At 39.8% G+C, this 18,159-nt stretch overlaps 1 protein-coding gene across 9 annotated transcripts in view; it reads left to right on the forward strand.

The window, feature by feature from the left end:
* Nucleotides 1-1,232: 1,232 nt before the first annotated feature.
* ERBIN (erbb2 interacting protein) overlaps nucleotides 1,233-18,159 on the forward strand; it is a 226,698-nt gene continuing 209,771 nt past the window's right edge. For 4 of the 9 annotated variants that reach the window (XM_073344085.2, XM_073344088.2, XM_073344092.2 and 1 more), the window contains exon 1: nucleotides 1,652-1,973. The gene's annotated coding sequence lies outside the window, so the exon portion shown is untranslated. Of the gene's footprint in view, nucleotides 1,457-1,650; nucleotides 1,974-8,724; nucleotides 8,818-18,159 lie in introns of those variants that run through there. The other 5 variants (XR_012158901.2, XR_012158902.2, XM_073344084.2 and 2 more) reach the window with 4 other exon arrangements.

Below are 18,159 nucleotides of genomic sequence, written 5' to 3' on the forward strand. Positions count from 1 at the left end.
CAGCAGAACTTCAGACTCCAGAGTTGTCAATCTGGCATCTTACATAAGCAACAGATTCACTAAAACATTTAAAAACAACTAAGGCTAAAAAATGCAAAAACAGTTACTACTGCATATTGTTGAGATTTAACATGCACAGAAAGAAAAGGAGTACTTGTGGCACCTTAGAGACTAACCAATTTATTTGAGCATAAGCTTTCGTGAGCTACAGCTCACTTCATCGGATGCATACTGTGGAAAATACAGAAGATGTTTATATACATACAAACCATGAAAAAATGGGTGTTTACCACTACAAAAGGGAACTATAAGGGAACCAACTATAAGATGGTACTATTATTAGCATTTAACTCCTTTAACAGAACACACAAACATTTGTTTATTATCTTTTGGAAACTCCCCATGTGGCACTGTGCCCTTTTCTCCCTTCTCCCCCATAAAATACTGGATGTAAATTATACATTGGTGTGATAACTAACAAGGTTGTTATGAATGCAAGAGAACAAAAGCCAGGCACAGGACTGACTGTAATATGTGCAATTAATAAATTATGATGATGAGTTGCTTATACCGAAGGAAACAACTGTCATTCCAGAATCCAGATTGAGTTTGTCTAAACAACTAACACCTTCATTAAAAAGAATGAGCCACCGCACCTTTCACTGCATTAACTCTGCCAAAAAGTAGAATAAAATAGTTACACCTTTACCCTAGAAAAAACAGACAGCGAAACCACGTGGCGATTGCTTAATGAGGAAGAAAAAGGGCACCACCAATAAAGAGCTGTTGCTTTCTTATACACGGAACTGTAGCGTGCTAAAGGATACAGCTGCTGTAGCAGTGTGGGTGTAAAGAGAGAAACGGCGAAGTGAACGTTACGCTGACCTATGTCAAGCCTTTTCTCGGCTACTTGATTTCCTTTGCATCCTTCATTCCCCTTCCCCTCCCCCTCCTCTTCGCCCTCGCCTCTCTCGCTTCTACCTTCTCGTTCCGCCGCCGCTGCCGCTTCCCCCCTCCCCCTCCCCCTCCCCCTCCCCCTCGCCCTCGCGTGTTCCTCGCTCTCTCCCCCCCCACCCACGCTTCGCTCTCCCACTTCCCAGTTTCACGCAACGTAACTTGCTGAGGCCTCGCTCGCGGAGCGCAGTGATTGGCTGGGGATGGCCGCCCCTCTCGCGGCTCTGGCTCTGGATTGGCTGTGTCCCGCCGTCGCCGCTGGCACTCAGCCCCAGACTCGTTGTCTGGCTCGCCCCTCGCGGCCAGAGGGAGGGCGGGTGAGAGAGAGGCGCGTCCGCCCTTCCCTCCCGGCGGCGCTGCAGAGTCTCCCGCTGGTTAGGCGGCGGTGCTGCTGCCGCCTCTTGTATCGCGGGTCCCCGGCGGCGTGGGCGGGAGGTGGCTCGGCTACTCGCGGTTCCCCTGCGGTCGCCCGGGCGTGGGGAGCGGGCAGAGGAAGGGGCAGGTGAGGAAGGAGCTTCTCGTTCTTCGCCTCGCGCCCCTGGCGGCGGTTGAGGGCGCGGGGCGGGCGGGGCTGGGCTGCATGCGGCAGTCGCTATAGGACAATAAAGCGGGCGGGGCGGGGCGGGTTGGGTTCGGCGCGCGGAGCTGGCCTAGTGCGGGGAGAAGGCAGCCTGGGCTGGGCGGCAGGGGGCGGTGGCGGAGCGGGCCGGGCGCGGGGGGCTGCTGGGTGGGCGCTGCCGACTCGCCGTCTGTGGCTGTGCCCGGGGCAGGAAGTGACTCTTCAACTTCAGCGTCTCGGCCGGGGGAATGTGACTCGCCTGGGATCGGCCAGCTGCTGAAACCGGGATCGGGGGTGCCGAGAAGCCGGCGCTGCTTCCCCCCTGCCCCAGCCCTGCCTCCCGGCCGAGAGCGACTGCATCCGCTCGGCCCACGGGAAGAAAACTTGGTTGGATTTAAAATTCTCCTGGGGGTAGAAAGGAGCCCCGCTGGCGTGGGGTGAAAGACAGCCGCGATCAAAGGTAAGCGGTGCAGAGGAGGTTCGGTTAAGAAGCCTTGCGCCGAGGGGAGGGGAAAGGAAAGAGCTGGCGTTTCATTCTCATATCCTGTTTTTGGCCTTTATTTTGCTTGCTGGATTGTGTTGTCTGCCTGAAATAAGCACGAGTCTCCTTTTGTCTCTTCCAATGCTGTTTGTGTGAGTGGGATGGTTATTTCCATGGAGGTTGCAACAAGAATCTGGTGAGATCGAAAGTTTTTAAGCTCCTCAAACACAGAAGTTTCTTTGTTCAGCAGGATGAGGTATTGAAGTGAAACTGCTTGGTTATGCGTTTGTGATTTTTTTTTTTTAATCGTTCTCTTCAGAAAAAGTTACTAAGTCTGGCAGCTTGTTCCCTTCTCTGTGAATAAGCACTTCGAAAGGGTGCTACTCTTAAGCGTTTTACTTGAAAGAAGTCCAGAGGTTTTGGAGATCACTATATTTACTATTTTTCTTTACTCTTTCTGGGTGTTGGTTCCTTTCCTCTGACCATCTGATATGTGCACCCTTTAAAAAGAAGTACTGGTCTTTTTTTTTTTTTTTTAAATGTTCATTTATTTCTTTGTAAATAAGGTTGCATTACTTTTTTTCTGCTCTTCAAGATGAAGAGTTTGACTATGTATTTAATTGAAGAAGAGTTAGTTTAATTTTTATTTTAATATCTGGGGCAGGATAACCAACACTTCATATAATACCTCTCCTTACAATATAAATTGATTTTTTTTCATATGCAAGAAATATGTCCTAAATTTAGAACCTGTAGAAGATTATCCTGATAACATCTATGTAGAAGAAAGGATGGAAAACAGCGTACTTTAATGTGAGTTACTGTAAGGACTGATTCTAAACATTGATATGATATAACTTTGGTTAAAAAATTGGTAACAAAATTTTAGTATTCATTGCTTTCGATAAGACTTCTCATCAAAATCTGTTTGTAGGGGTAAGAAGATGCACAAGCTCAATTCAATGTGATATCCTTAACAAGATGTTTTCAGTATTGCATAATTGTGACTAGTGCATGTTACTTTGTGTCTTGACTAGCTACATTGAACAAAAAACATATTTAACAAAGTTTCTACATGATGTATCACAACTTGGTTTAAGTTGCTTCAAAGAGGCAATTACCAGATGTTGATTACATTGGGGTTCCAAAACTACCTGTGCTGAGAGAGACACTTCCTCTCCCCCAACCCGCATTTATGTAGAAAATCATTTATAAGTATACCTTTCCAAATAATGTATTAAAGGCCATAGCTTGGGACTGATTTGTGTTCCCCTTGGTAGAAGACAGTCTAAATTATTGTTCTTTTATAACAAATTGGATGGTGGTGTGTTTTCAGTTTTACTGATTGGATATGGTGTCTGATCAGTCTGGTATAGAAATATGGAACTGGCATGTCTGAGAAATGTGTGCATCTGACAGTCAAATAAGTTCACTTGTGTGTGAACTTTTTATACTTACTGTATATGTATCTGTGTATTTTTCAAGGAAGTAAAATATCCAATGATCCAGATCAGATAAATAACAGTAGGCAGTTTTGTGTAGATATGAAACAATTTATTCATCTAGCACAGACTGCTGTAGTAGTAGTAGTAGTAGTCTTTAGTGGAAAAATGACACATTTGTGTTGATACAAAATAGCTTTTTCAAGTGATAATGTACAAGTGATCAGGTTTATAATTTCTAGACTTCACAGGCAACAGAAAAGGTTATTCTTGGGCATCTGAAAGAACTAAACAAAACAGATGACACTGAACTTCATCTTCCTTATATGGTTTATGCTTGGCAGTAACATAATGAAGTCTAAACAGAGTAATCCTTTTACAAAGAATGATCCTTTCCAAAGCAGTGCTTCATTTCCAATAGTGACTAGGTTCTATGGGGGGTGGGGGGATGTAGTAACACATGACAAATTTAGTTGTAAACCACTGTATTCCTAATGGATGCAATTTTTGTTTCTTTTCAGACCTTTTGTTTTTCTGATGATGCACTAGATAATTTTCAGTGCCATGTAGAAGAAAAGATCCTTGTATTTTGGGGCTGCGACTTTTTAAACTACAGTTTTGTCACTGTGGTAGCTACAAGGCCCTTCTTAAATGATGAAAGTGCAGTTCACTGCAACTTACAGCTAGTGGTTATGACACAGAATGGCATTCATTTCATTAACATAGTTTAGTATTAGATAATTTATTCTTTTTTGCAGCCAGCAGTGTTTGAGACTAAAAAATTACATGGTAGTCAAATCTTTAAATTGTCATTTTTGATTAATTCATTTTATAAAATATTAAACCTGCTGGGTGGGTTGTGTGACTGTATATATGCTAACTGGTATTGTTTCTGTGTTTTCAAAAATGTATTTGGTATCATATTGAAATCTTTTAACTTGGTGTGCTACTGCCACTTCCCCCCCACCTCAGTTGAGTTAAATATGTACAAACAAATATTGTCTTATAACATAGCTACTTAAAATTAAAATATCAAAAATATAATTATAGTGGTGTACAAAATCCAGCTGTGGGTAGTAGAATAGCCACAAGAACTTCCCTATTCATGTGTAAACACTTGTTATTTAAGTAGATATGTACAAATACTGTCTAATAGCATATCACATTCAAATAGAGCTGATTTAGGGACTTTTGGGGATGAAGAGCAATTTTCATTCAAGTATTCATAAAATGTGGTGGTGTGCAAACGTAAATGTATGGGTTTTTTTCTTTAATGGCATTCATGCATAGTGTATGGCTTTAAGGTAAATAGCAATATTGAACTCTTCCCATGGGCTCAGAATATATTTATTACTTTTTTAGCAAGTTTGGGGAAGTTTGATATGATTACTTCCACTCAATTTAATGTAAATTGAATTTTTTTCACCTTTACAACTTTAAACCATTATTAGTTTACCTTCTTCTCTTTGAAAGTGAAACACTTCAGAAGAGAAAAGTTCCCTCTACTCAATGTGATGGGCATACTTCTGTTATTTTAGTTTGCTTATTTTATTTTAGTTCTATTATTTTAGTTTCTATTATATTAGTTTAGGTTACTTATGAATCTCTTGTTGCTTTTTGAGAATATTTACATTTATGAGAATATCAAGTGTAGGCTCTTCAGTGAGTTTCCCTTCTGGAATAAACTAATACTTTTGAGGGAAGCTTTGACAGTTATGGGAGGGAAAGCTTTTCTTATTGACCTGAAAGTAGCTCATACCCATGAGAGCATACTACTGTTAGTACAGACAGCTAACGTAGGTGCTTACAGGTGACGTGTTTGATTAAAATATGTTCTGTGTGGAAATTGCTATAAACACAGAGGTTCAGATGGAGTAATGTTGATGTTTTTGCATGGTTAAAACAGTTGAATTGATGTTCAAGTGATGATGATACAGTACTTGTCACAATAGAATGTAAATATTCAAACACAAGCAGAGTGTTCGGTTTATTTATAAAATGTATTCTAAATGATTGTGGGGGTTTTTTTTTGTAGTATTTTTGGGATATCCTTTATCTCTATTTTTTGTGCAATGTTTTTGCTTAGCAGTTACCTACTATTCAGCAATGTAAAATGTTTGTTTTATGATCCTTGATCTTTTCATATAGCTGGTTTTAACACTCTTGGTCTTCATTTAATCTCTTGTATAGTTTTATGTTTCTCTGGAGGTAGTGTAGAGGAATACTATTTCAGCACTGAGTTGGTGTTTGCACTTTGCAGATATAGGATGTGTCCAAGGCTTTGTACAATTGAGAGAAAGAGGTCTAAATGGAACCAAACTTTGTTTTTAACTCTAACAGAACCGTACTTCAGTTATGTTGGAGGACATCAGCATTGGAACGGGTTCTCAAATAAGCAAACTAATTTAATCTAGATCACATTTTCCTATTTATAATGTGGGTGCACAACTAGTTGAGGGACCATGCTGAAACAGTAGTTAGCAATGGTTCTCTGTCAAATAGGGAGGACATATCCTAATGTGGTCCTGCAGGAGTCAGTCCTGGGTCTGATGCTATTCAATGTTTTCATTAATAACTTGGATAATGAAGTGGAGAGTATGTTCATAAATTTGTGGATGACACCAAGTTAGGAGGGGTTGAAAGCACTTTGGATGGCAGGATTAGAATTCAAAACAACCTTGGAAAATTGTTGTCAGATGAAATTCAGTAAAGACAGGTTGAAGATACTGCATTTAGGAAGGAAAAATCAAATCCCCAACTACAAAATGGGGAATAACTGACCAGACAATAGTACAGTAGAAAAGAATATCGTGGTTATAGTGGATCACAAATTGAATATGATCCAACAATATGAAGCAATAACTAAAAAGGCTAGTGGTATTCTGTGGTATATTAACAAGAGTGTTGTCTGGAAGTTGTGGGAAGCAGTAGTCCTGCTCTACTCAGCATTGGTGGGACTTAGTTGCAGTACTGTGGCCAGTTCTGTGTGCCACACTTTTGAGAATTATGTGGACAGACTAGAGGGAGACCAGAAGGAGCAGCAAAAATTAGAAAAGTTTTAGAAAAACTGACCTATGAGGAAGGGTTAAAAAAAACTGGGCATGTTTAGTGTTGAGTAAAGAAAGCTGTTGCGGGACCTGATAAGTCTTCAGGTGCGTTAAAGCTTGTTAGAAAGAGGAGGATGATCAATTGCTCTCTATGCCTACTGAAGGTAGGACTGCTTAATCTGCAGCAAGAGAAATTTTGGTTATGTATCAGGAAAAGCGTTTTGACCGGAAGGGTTGTTAAATACTGGATTTGGCTTCCAAGGGAGGTTGTAAAATCCCCATCAGTGGAGGCTTTGTCTAACCTGCTCTTCAGACACCTGTTGGGGATGGTCTAGGTATACTTGATCCTGCCTCAGTGCAGGGCGCTGGACTAAATGATTTCTTGAGGACTCTTCCAGCTAGGGCTGTCAAGCGATTAAAAAAATTCATGATTAATCGCAGTTTTAATTGCACTGTTAATAATAGAATACCATTTATTTAAATATTTTGGAATGTTTTTCTACATTTTTAAATATATTTATTTCAGTGACAACAGAGAATACAAAGTGTACAGTGCTCACTTTATATTTTTGATTACAAATATTTGCATTGTACAAAAATAAAATAGTATTTTTCAATTAACCTATCTAAGCACTGTAATGGAATCTCTTTATTATGACAGTGCAACTTAAAAATGTAGAATTTTTTTTTTACATAACTAAACTCAAAAATAAAATAATGTAAAACTTTAGAGCTTTCAAGTCTGTCCATTCAGTCCTACAAATCCACTCAGATGTGGTATGGAACATGCTTTCAGATGTCTTTTAAAAAGCAACAGTCTCTGATGGGGAAACTATAGAACCCCAACCACCAAAAGGAAAATCAATTTTCTGTTGGTGGCATCTGACCCATCATCAGCATGGAAGCATGTCCTCTGGAATGGTGGTCGAAGCATGAAGGGGCATATGAATATTTAGCATATCTGGCATGTAAATATCTTGTGATGCGGGTACAAAAGTGCGATAGGAACACCTGTTCTCATTTTCAGGTGATATTGTAAATAAGAATTACAGCATTATCTCCTGTAAATGTGAACAAACTTGTTTGTCTCAGTGGTTGGCTGAACAAGAAGTAGGACTGAGTGGACTTGTAGGCTCTAAAGTTTTACATTGTTTTATTTTTGAGTTATGTAAAAAAAAAATTCTACATTTGTAAGTTGCACTGTCACAATAATCTTGTCTTGTCTTTTGCAAACAGGTTCCCCTTTAAGTATACGCCTACAAAAGCAATTCAGTTTTTGTTGGAGAAAGCTGTTTATTTCTGAATAATCTGTATTTTAAAAAGTTAGAAATCCCATCCATCAATTAAAAGAAAAATAGGGTACAACCCCTGCCCTTGCTTTCCTGTCAAGTTTTATGACACACACTTACATATTCCCCGATGTTGTATGAAAGACTCTTGGGAGCAGGGGAACAGCAATATTGGCTGTACACAGAGTTGTGTCAAATGCACAAAGGAAACATGGGGGGAGGGCAGGAATAAAAATTATTTTCTAATTCCATTCAGCTTTCTTAGGTGCTTCTTGTAATAGTAGAAAGTAAAAGCGACTGTCATACAGCGGGTGCTGAATCTGGGGTGTGGTCCTAAATGGATTTCCTTTCCCCTCCCATGCCAGAAATTCCTCCAGCATAGAATATTCCCCTTGCTGGTATAGAGCCAACATAATGGAGCTATGCCACCACATCTTGTAGTCCCTGTCATAGTCATTTGCCAGGGGTGAGGAAGGATATGTGTCCTATGTGCTTTGGCTATTCTGGAATGCCAGACAGCACCATAGGGAGCTATTGCAGGCAGCACAAGTGGAATTTAACTGCTAGAAACAGCCAGAAAGGAAATATATTAAAAACATCTCTACTGAGCTGTTGAGTGTGCGCACGCGCTCTCTCTCTCTCAGGTCATATTACCTGTTTGAAGCAGACACTCCGGCTATATTTGTCTTTCTGCAGACTGTTAGGTGAACTCTGTTTGTATATTCACGCACGCACGCACTCTGAGTGCTAGGATTTAGTTTTAGTAACTGAAGTGGTTGTAATCTCGCTAACCATTGCAAGTAATTGAAATTAAAAATTCCTTTAATATTATCCTGCACAAATCAGTTATTCATTCGCATTTGAAGAGATCATCACCAGAATTCATGCTTTTGAGGGTCAGCTCTCCAGTGATACTCTAAGCTTTTTTTTTTTTTTTTTTAAATCCCTACAGACAGCCATAGAGGAATGGCACAAGAGTCAGCCTTTCTGTTGGTCATCATGTGCCTGCCTCTGGAGTCTTCCAATCAGTTCTTTCTTGACTACGGTCAGTGTTGGAGCTTTCTGCAGGAGCTGTCTCTCTCTGATCTCTGCTCTAGCATTGTTTGATATCCTTTACTGTGCCACGCATTCTAGCAAGGGAAAATTTTATTAAAATTGTTGGGTGCTTTGGCTCACCTTTCCAGTAATGTTTTTAGCACCTTAGTGTGTTAGTCCTTTGCCTTTTGGGTGCGTATTTCAGCAGTTACGTAGTTTTGTGGTGCCTTGATGCTTACCCCTAGTGCTCTCGCACCTGCTTGTTGTACTTCTTATTTTCAAGCAGTTATTAGTTTCCTAGCCCCTCAGAAGGAAAGAAGATTGCTCAGTTGCTTCAGGTCATGTCCATACAGCAAAACAACATCTGTAACAGACTAACACACATTGCATCATTTGCTTCAGTGTCTGATTTGGCGGCTGCTGTCACTCTGACTATTGAGACAACATGGGGAATGCCTCCAAACTCTCTTTGAGGCACCTCAGGGGGATTCTTATGAAGCTGCTCGGAGTTGCTTATAGGGCTTACCGTTGGAAGAATAGTCAGAGTTGACTAAGAAGGACAGTTGATTGCTTGAACTCTGGATTGGTACAAATCTAGCTTCCCTTGGTAGACCTGGAGGGATTGCCTTACTATCGAAGTATTTTACATTGTTTCCATTTCAGCCAAATGCTTTGACAAGCCTTGGCACTTGATATGGGTGGTACTGAGCTTCAGCTCATCTTGGCATCTGGTCTAGTGCCCATTAAGTCAGTGAAAAGACTCCAATTCCCCCCTGAAGTTAATGGGATCAGGCCTCTGAGATGGAGCCTTGATGGAAGAAGCTAAGATAGGAAGTATCAGGAGAGCCAGCGGATCTTTGCATTGCTGTCAAACCCCACAACTTCAGGAAGTTTCACAAGAAGGTTTATGGAATTCCCCAGGAATTTGTTCTTGTGCAACAAATGAAAATGATTCAGAAGACATAGTGTATGCTCAGTGATTGAGCTAACTTGTTCCTGATACTCTGAGGTTGCTTTGAAGACATCAGTAAACTCTGATGGGGGAGTGCTAGGAACTCTTGTTGCAATTAGAACACTCCTTATGCCAAGTTAAGTGCCTATATTACCAGGAGCAGACTCTCTGCAATTGTTTAGTTTCGGCACTGATGTTTCTTGTCTTACAAGTATTACCAAGGCAGCTATTTGTGCTTCCTGGGGTGCATACTGCTTTCCTACCCCAATCCTTCAATTGTTTAGGCAATTCCAGATATTTGGGGAGGGAAGGCTGGCTGAAGATAAGAATTGTGAGGGTTGCTGCCTGGAACCCAGAGAAGTTCCAGTGTAGAAAAATGTAGAAGTTAGAGTTCTGGTTGTCTTCTGAGACCAGAACTGAGAATCCTTGTGGAGCTTATACCTTCTAAGCCAGGTGGGCAAACTATGGCCCGTGGGCCAGATCCAGCCCATCAGGGTTTTGGATCTGGCCCATGGCATTGCCATCCCCATGGCATTGCGGGGCTAAGGCAGGCTCCCTGTGTGCCCTGGCCCTGTATCTCTCTCCCGGAAGTGGCCAGTGCCACTTCTCTGCAACGCCTGGGGAAGGAAGGGGGCAGACGGCTGCGCGCGCTGCCCTCGGCTGCGCGCGCTGCCCTCGGCCAGGAACGGGGAATCATGGCCAATGGGAGCTTTGGGGGGAGCTACCTGCAGGTGAGGGTAGCACGCAGAGCCCTCTAGGCCCTGTCACCCAGGGGCTGCAGGGACGTGGTGCCAGCCACTTCCAGGAGTGGCGCAGAGCCTGGGCAGGCAGGGAGCCTGCCTTAACCGCGCTGCTGCCACCCCAGAGTTGCTCAAGATAAGCAGCGCCGGGCCAGAGCCTGCACTCCAAACCTCTCCTGTACCCTGCACCCCAACCTGCTGCCCTGAGCCCCCTGCCACACCTCGCACCCCTCCTGCAACCCAACCCAATGCCCAGGCTCTACGTTCATGGTCCTACATGCAATTTCCCCACCGAGATGTGGACCTCGGGCCAAATAGTTTGCCCACCCCTGTTCTAAGCAGTAACTTTCCTCCTTTATGTAGCAAATTGCTGTAAAATAGAAACTACAACTCATTTAAATCACCCAGAAGATGGGAGGGAAGCTTTAACTTGAAACTTAATTTCAGGAAACATTTACATCCAAACTGATGCGATTAAACTAGTGGGAATTATAGGCATAACTTTTTCTTTTGAAAACTTCTATGCAAATTTTGGTTCTGATCCTGCAAGTTCTTATGCATGTAGTTAAAATTACTCATATGCATAAATGTTTGCAGGATCAGGGCCTGTATTTTAACTAATGATAACAATAATACCTAGCTCTTAAAATGCAGCGTTGTTGTATCCATGTTGGTACCAGGATGTTAGAGAGACAAAGTGGACAGAAGTTGGTCCAATAAAAGATACTACCTCATGCACTTCTGTGGCTCTTAATAGTAAGTCAGGGTGGGTTTGGTAGCATACCAATCTAAGGCTTTCATGGAAAAATGCTCAAAGTACAGGATATAGTATGCAGATACAAAATTTGCATTGTCCTCTTTCTCACTGCAGTACACTTAATGGGTCACAAGCAAAGATGTTGATAAGCTGTTGCAAACAGAAGTGAAAGTAACTGCAGTAAACCAATGGTGGTTCAGAATGCTGGCCTGCCATCTAGCATTGGATGCTTATAGGAGGATATACCCAAATGAGTACTTCTGGTCACAACTTTTCTTACAGGACTATACCATAGATACAGGTTGTTAGAACTCAGGGTGTCAAGTCTTGGGTTGTCTTGAATTTTTAATTTTCACACTAAATGTAATACATCTCTGTGACCTGGAGCATCCAGTCATCTTATAATGGGTTATTGCAATGGTGGTTCATCGGCTGGCTATAAGGAGGGTCTTAAGTAAAAGAGAGTGACACTCAGTAGGACTTGCTTTAGACTAGTGTTCACCTCCTTCTCCCCTAAACAACTGTTCCATTTCTTCTTTTTATTGGGTAGAGTATTGAAAACAAACATCTGAAAAAAATTCTGGGTTTTTTGTAAGTCTCCCCTCCTCCTCCAAATCTATTTTACAGTGATGGGGAAAAATAACTTTTTAATATTGCAAAACACCTTGTTCTGTAGGACGTTAATAGGAAGTAATATGTGTAGGATATATGGATACCTTTTTAAGTTTTCTAGTTACAGAATGTTAAAATGTCACTGCTTGAGTGTTTCAATTTTAAAAGGAAAAAAATACAAAAACCCAAGAACCCTGAACTTTGAGTCTGATAGACAAGATCAGAAGTGTAAATACAGGAGAAATAGCTAACAGAATGTTCAGTTATCTCTTTCTCTAGTACATTACCTTTTTGCGTAATTCATTGAACAAAGAGAGGCAGTTTTTGAATGCTTTTTTTGGTTAACTTTCATGGAATCATGCTGTCAGAATTATTTTAAATTAGAAAGTCCTGCTTTTTCTCAGGATTGTTCTTAACACAGACTTTTTCAGTTCATAAGCATATAGTATCAAACTATTCTGAAACAACAGAACATTTAAAAACAACAGCAATAAAAAAGGAACGATTAGAAAAGCCAAATAGCTCTAGGAACTGCAGAGATGCTAACTATTCTAATCCTTCCCTCTCTCAATCTGTCCCAAAAGAGTTGAGCTGCAACCATTCCCAGCAACCAGAATTATGGTCCCAGCTTTGTCCTGAACTAAAACACATTGGCATAGGACCACTGAGCCAGTACCACCTTATTCCTGTCTGTCTCTATTACCCTACCATTTGTGTGTACCTTGTTGCATTCCCCTACTACTTCTGAGGAAAATAACATTTGTGCTACTGCATTTGTTTTCCTTAGCAGTGTGAAACTGCTGAGACTCATGCAATTCATACTGCTTCTGTGGGAGATATGTGGTGAAATAGGAATATTGTTCTGTAGGATTTTTCCTGCTTTAATCTTAAACAGGAGAGAGAAATCCTCTATTTCTCTCTGACCTTACATTTAAGGAATAATAATGAGGATTGGTGGTATTGCAGTAGCAGGCAGTGGCATCCTAAGTGAAGGATTATGCCCCCATTGCTGGAGAAAGTGGAAGGCAGTAGTGAGATGATTGCGAGTTCGTTAAACACTCTTCTGCCTCCCTCCCCATTCACTTCAATAGTGAAACGTGAAAAACTTTGGCTAAGTATCAGACAAAAACTACCAAGTAAATTCCTTGGGGTTGATCAGTTTTTGCTCTCACTAGTGAACACCTATTTAAACACTGGCTTCAGTTGGACTCCTCACACAAGTAGATATTTACCAATGTGATTCAACAGTGCTGAGATTGGACCCCTTATATGAAATGTTTAACCCTGTAAGAACCTGTAGATATGACTGACTTCCTTTGCAGAGGATTTTCAATGAAAATAATTTTTAAAATAGAAATTTTGTGAAACAGAGCATACCATAAATTGGTGTCGTTTACTGCTTGATTCTGAGTCTGCAAATCTCTCTGCTCCTCTCCCCTTCCCCTATTCCCCTGTTTGTTCTCTCCAGTTGTTTGCTGTTATGGTACCTTACCCCTTTTCTAGACCATTGCTTGTTCAGCAGTCTGAGAGAAGTTGTGGAGCAGACTTAAAATTAATTAGACATCTCCTGCCTAGAGACTATGAAAGTTGAAGCCCCAAAATTACATCCTGAATGGAATCCCAGCACTCTTCCCCTCTTTTTGGTGAGTGGGAGTTAGGCTTCTTACTGGAGTATTTTTGTATTTGCTTTTGGGTAGTAGATATCTAGCTAAATAACACAAGCCCTGCACAGAATAGAATAAAAGTAATTGTAGTTGGAGTACTATAGAAATAGAATTGAAACAAAGATTAATTTTAGATTTCTGACAAAGAATGGTAGTGGAGATAGATATCTGAAACTTAGGTAACATTAAATATCTAAACCCCTGTACAGACATGTCAATGTGTCTTTCACTTCCAGTAATGAGCAGGTGAGGGCAGAACTGAAGGCTGCTGCAAATTCTTTTTCCTGTAATTTGTTCTCTCCCTCAACTTCACTACTTACACGCAAAAAGGAGGGGTAGACAGACGTGTGATCATGGTTGCACAGGCATCTAGGAAACTGATTCTCAGTTTCAGATCATCTCACCTAATGAATAACATGTTTTGGTATTGTAGAAAAACTAAACATACCAATATTATTTAAATTCTGCTGCTTGTGACTGACAACATTAAGATCAAAACTTTTAAAAATGTTTTTTTTATTAAGATTCAAAATCCCTGTTTAGGCTCCTAAACAAATGGTGGACTGACTTTAAAAAGTACTGAGTATACTGTAATGACCATTGACTTGCAGGCACACAGTAGCCCACCCTTATTGTAGGTGCCTTTTAAAAAAAAAACAAAAAAAACCCCCAAGAAACTGAAAACTTAAGTGGACTAAAAATATCTATCTCTGAATATTAAATATTTATTGGTGGAAACCAGGGATATGGAAGCCGATATTAATGTAGAAATTGGGAAGATGAACTGGCCCATGACTTTTTCGGAAGTCAGTGGCGTTTCCCTTGAACTAGGACTAAAATACAGTAAACAAATATTTATTAAATAAACATTTAAAGGGACTTGTTATAGTTTTCTTCACAAAGGAAGTTTTTTTATTACCATGCAGTTTTTCTGTCGTAGCCAGCATGTCTGCTTAATGGTTGATTTCCATAAGTAGTGGTATCTTTTTCTGCTCTGTATAAAGAGAAAAATATTAGGCCTCTGGAAACCAACATCTAATAATTTTGTTACAAATATATTCTGAGAACCAAATTATTCTAACACCAAAACTGCCTATTGCAGCAGAAAACATGACTTCTATAGCTCTTCATATTGCTTCCTGACCTGAAGAGTGCAAAACAAACTGAAGAAAAAATAACTTTGCACAACTGTATCAGATATAACTAACAAGAATGACTTTTTTATGTTCTACCACACTTCTAACCTCCCTTCCTCCAGAAGTGAGAGAGACCATAAGTAGATAAACATTAAGCAGATTTAGTGAGAGTAAAGCTAAGTGAACATGGGGAAAGCAAATACTGGAACACATGGTGACTCACTATATGGCTATCCAAGCAAATGTATGGGAAGAGGCCACATTGGAACCAGTCTTCAAAGCAAACAGACTAATCCTCCATAAACTGCTATAAAAAGCTAGTCATATGGACCAGGAGGTATGTATCAATTAATGTAGAGGAAGCTAGGAAATAAATTAGAACAGGACATATGCTTTATCTCTAAGTTGTAGTTGCTGGCATTTTTGTCAAAGATTAACCTTTCTTTTGGTTTCCCAAAAATATTATTGAATTGGTATGTGAAATAATCATCAAATTAGATGCATAAAATCTTTTATTGATACACACATTATATGAAAAGAAAAGGAGGACTTGTGGCACCTTAGAGACTAACAAATTTATTTGAGCGTAAGCTTTCGTGAGCTACAGCTCACTTCATCGGACGAGCTGTAACACAAAAGCTTACGCTCAAATAAATTTGTTAGCCTCTAAGGTGCCACAAGTCCTCCTTTTCTTTTTGCGGATACAGACTAACATGGTTGCTACGCTGAAACATATTCTATAATGTACATAGATTTCTTACAACTTGCTTCCTACATACTGTGTGTGTACGTGTACGCGCACACACACACACTATAATATATATAATATCTCACTGAGATTCTCCAAGTGCTTTCCTTAGCACCTGACTCTAGAGCTTCTCTCCTTAGTATTTAATAATCGAGCATCATATATGAAGCTGTAAGAATGCTGAAATGTATTTCAGTTTCCATTGTAAGATGGATCTTCTCATTTCTAGTTTTACATTTTTGTACTGAGCTCACATAAAATTAACAGAAAAGGTACTCCGTGTGAATAACAAATTCTTTCCTTATAGTTCTTTGATAAGGAAGAACTTGCGGTTAAGAAGGAATGTTGAAAATTACAATAGTAAAAGATAGAATGACAGATGATCTCTGCTATGCAAAGCTGAGACAAACAAGTTGAAACTATATTACCTAGGATAAATGGGTCTGCTGTCATGGGGGTATAAGGTAGAATTACATACTGTAGGTTGCAGTGATAATATCCTCTAGTCTAGGTCCAAGGACAGTATCATGGTGAAAATCCTAGTCATATGTGTTCTTTCCCTTATCTCTAGGATTCCTTTTAGTGTGTTGTGCTGCATCTTGCTTGGGGGGGTTCATTTTTTTTTAGTATTGGCATCTGGGTGGTAGATGTTTGATTAAATTTGAATTCCTAGCATTCCTTCTCTCACCCTGGCTGCTGAAAGGAAAAGGAGCTTTTCTCCCCCTTCCTTATCCCTCCACACCTTGACCTTCTGGATCATTTTAGGGGATGGTGTCTGCTAGTCTACACTTCCTCTTGGCTAAGCCCAATTTGTGTATCTGGTGCTCTTTTTTTCTCCAGATTCCATGAAGTGGCTCTTATGGGAGCCCATTTAATTAATTTCTGGGTTCAGAGTTTGCTGTTTTCCACCATACTATTAACCAGATTGTTTCTCCTTCTTGATTCTGTGTTAAAGATGCAATGTGTCTTAAAGATGTTTTGGGCAATGGGTCCACTACCCACAACTCCATTCATTTGATTTGACTTACTGAATCTTTTTCACTATACTAGTTTTAGCTAGAAATTCTTGGACTTTTTTTAAACCTGTAATCCAGTATCTTTCCATTCCCAGGTATCCTCCAGATGGAGTAGTCAATACTTTGTCCTCGTTGTCTTTGAGGTTCATGTGAATCTGGGGGAGATGCAGGGAAATGCTTGCTTGTGGCTTTTTGTTTGTCTATTCTAACTGTCACTCCAAATGATGTGGCAGGAATTAGTAATTGCAGAGATTAATATGACTTTCATGGGAAGATGTGACAGGGGCCAGAGCAAAAACTCTGACAGGCAGCATCTTTGTAGTTTTTGTAGTACTTGCAGCTACTCTTAGTTAACTTAAACTTATTGGAGTTGAGGTTCTCCCCCCTTCCCCCCCATATGTAAGGATAGATTGTAATATGTGCACAAAGCGTTGCGTAAATGCTAATAATAGAAAATAAGTCACCAATCACTTCTTTAGTACTTTCTGAAATATTACTTGTTTCCTAAAATTTTGCACTAAACTGATGCACTGCAGATAAATTAAAATTATCTTCCGGTAATGTGGATTTATGTGGAAAATCCACTTAATAGATGAGAAGTTTTCTTGAAGTATCAATTTAAAAGTGCAGTTTTAACAATACAGCTTACTTTGAATATCTGCTGCAGATCATTGCATAATTTAAGGAGTGGTTTCTTGGTGGTTCTGTACAGTGCAGTATCAATATTATGAACCCATTTCTCTTCTGTGATGCCAAAATATATTAAATAATTGAAGAAGCAACATGTGTAGAAAGAATAAAAATGGTACATTCCTATGCAAAACAGAGTAGTATTCTGTATTTTAGTGTTAAAAATAAAATCTGATTTCTTTCCCCTAATTCTAAAGAATAGCATTAAATGAAGGACTTGTTAAGCAGCATTTTCAACACTTAGTACTTATTGACTTACACTTAGCAGTCTTCTCTTCTGTGTTTTCTTCCTGCTTCCTTTTCCTTTTTTATAACCTGTGCGCCAGAGTAACTTAATTTTTTTATTTATTAATTTTTTTGGGTGGCTGATGAAACCTCTATGGTTATCTTGAAGCTGAATCTCGGTATGTATTCCATTTAGAATTACATTTCACTTATGAGGGAAACACTAACTTGATGTCTACATATGTTTGCGTGGAGAGTAGATCTATCAATATGTGAGGTAGATGGATAGATAAATATTTATGCAGAATATGTATTTAACAGTGATACCATTAAAAGTGTTTGGTAACAGATGTCATCTTTTAACAGTAGCAGAAAACACTTTTTCTTTCTTCAGTGCAAAAATCCCCACCCAAAAAATCCAGAGTTATTACAAATATGAATTTGCAGAAAAGGACATTTCTCTCTGCCCAGGAAACTCTGCAGTTCCGAACAGACTGTCAAGGCAGTAAGTAGTAATCATATCCCCAAGAAGGGTATAGTACAATTTTATTATAATGGAGAAACAAGCCCAGGGCAAGATTCTTACATTATACTTGAAAGTGAAGTTGTATTTGAACTAAGGGACAGTCATTCTTTGATTCCTCTTAATTGGAAGGTGATACTATAAAAACTACATTGACAGGAAAAAACATGTTTTTGGAAGCTGTAATTTCAACATTTTTTCAGTTAGTCACTTTACCATAACTTGTGTAGCTTTGAAAGTGAAATGTATTAGACTCTTTAAATAAATTAAAAAAAAAAAAAGCGCTGTG

This window comes from Lepidochelys kempii, chromosome 5 (genome assembly GCF_965140285.1).
Source record: "Lepidochelys kempii isolate rLepKem1 chromosome 5, rLepKem1.hap1, whole genome shotgun sequence".
NCBI lineage: Eukaryota > Metazoa > Chordata > Testudines > Cheloniidae > Lepidochelys > Lepidochelys kempii.